This window comes from Medicago sativa, chromosome 7, assembly GCF_051527215.1.
Source record: "Medicago sativa cultivar Bolivia chromosome 7, Bolivia_mono, whole genome shotgun sequence".
Classification (NCBI taxonomy): Eukaryota; Viridiplantae; Streptophyta; class Magnoliopsida; order Fabales; family Fabaceae; genus Medicago; species Medicago sativa.
Window position 1 is genome coordinate 49,998,527 of NC_140755.1, and position 1,774 is coordinate 50,000,300.

The window sequence follows — 1,774 nt, forward strand, 5'->3', positions numbered from 1 at the left end:
GAAATCTAAATAATAATCGAATCAAAAGTGGATTTGATGCAATCGTTACTTTTAGATTTTTTATTAAAATGGAATAAAATCTTAATCATACTAAATGCTGCCTGAATGAGAGCTTTTAATAGCAAAATTAAGTTATCATGGTTTTACTACTCAGGCCCAAACCAGCCCAAACAAAAAGTCTTTATAATATTAATTAATAATAGGGTTAAATATGTTTTTGGTCCCTATAAATATACAAACTTTTCGTTTTAGTCCCTCTAAAATCTTCCTTCAACTTTTAGTCCCTATAAAATTTTTAATCACTACTATTGGTCCCTATTTTTAAGTTAATTTTAATATTTTTTTTAATGAAATTGTGCATAAATGGGTAGAATATTGTAAAAATATTTCCCAAAAAAAATTAGAATTTTTTAACAAAACATAAATTTAATATGAATTTTTAACCATAAAAAATATAAAAATTCATATTAAATTCATGTTTTGTTAAAAAATTCTAAATTTTTTTGGGTGGAATTCTTATAATATTTTGAATTTTTCTGCAAAATTGTATTCAAAAATATGAATTCTGCATATGAGTTTACTTTAAAGGAGGGACCAAAAGTGGAGATGGAAAATTTTTTAGAGACTAAAAGTTGAAGAAAAATTTTAGAGGGACTAAAACGAAAAGTTGGTATATTTATAGGGACCAAAAACATATTTAACCCTTAATAATAACATGCTAAATTAAATAAAAAAAGAATCAGGACATTTTCTTTTTGAGGTGTAAAGCATTGAAAGCAAAACAAAAGTCAAAGACCAAAATAAGAAAACAAACAGTACTAGAGGATGAACAGAGAGAACACGTGAGAGAAGGGAGAATAGTGCCACATGCGGTGGTAACGGCGGCGGTAATCACTTCTTTATACCCTCTTCTTCTGCTTACTATTATTATTTATTATCATGTTTATTCATTCAATTGAAATTTTAATGTGCAGGAACATGATTCAAAGATGAACAAAGAAATAGTAGCAAGAGAAAGACAATTACCACAATTAAAAGATAGATACAAGAGGAAAGATTTACCTCTTGAAGAGCAAAGAGGAAGGTGTGACAAATCTCTTTTCTTTCCTTTGATTTTCACTCAAATTATTTTAATTTCAAACTCTCTGTTTTGTTCAGAAGATTGTCCTTAATTGCTGAAGTTTATCCTCTATTTATAGAGGGATTTGGAGCTCTAAGCATTAAATGTTTGGTTCCTAATTATCAAGTTTGGATGCACTGTATATGACTTTGGCTTTCACATTTGTCATCCATTTCAATTGTTTCTGACATCTTTTGAACTTATCCACCGCAAGCTATGCCTATAGGGATGGGGAAGAAGAATTTTTCAACATATCTACCTAGTGTAGCACTGTATGCAGAGATGAAAGGTTGAAGGGCTTCACTGTGTGCTCTGTTCTGCCTACTTTTCATTATTTTATGTTTTTATTGTATTTTATATTTTTTTATTTTTATTTATTGATGTAAAAAAAGAGTAACTGGATTGAACACATTTGTACTTAATTAATCTATGAATGAAACCGTTTAGCTTATTTTTTTTATTTTATATTTTTTTATGAGAAAATTAACAAAGAGAAAAAAAAAACAAGATAAAATCTATTGTCATTTATTTTTATTTTTTTTGAAAAGGCCTGACAAAATTGGGGTACTACACTCCCTAACCCTCCAATGGTGGAACCCTGGCCTTCCTCTCTCTAAATTATCTTATGTTACAATTGAATTAAATTAAAATCTG

At 28.2% G+C, this 1,774-nt stretch overlaps 1 long non-coding RNA gene across 1 annotated transcript; it reads left to right on the forward strand.

Moving 5' to 3' along the window:
- The first annotated feature begins 770 nt into the window (after positions 1–770).
- On the forward strand, positions 771–1,571 carry LOC146906464 (uncharacterized). The gene is made up of 3 exons (XR_015019742.1): positions 771–887; positions 975–1,084; positions 1,159–1,571. It is a non-coding gene; the product is annotated as an uncharacterized LOC146906464 (long non-coding RNA).
- The last annotated feature ends 203 nt before the right edge of the window (positions 1,572–1,774 follow it).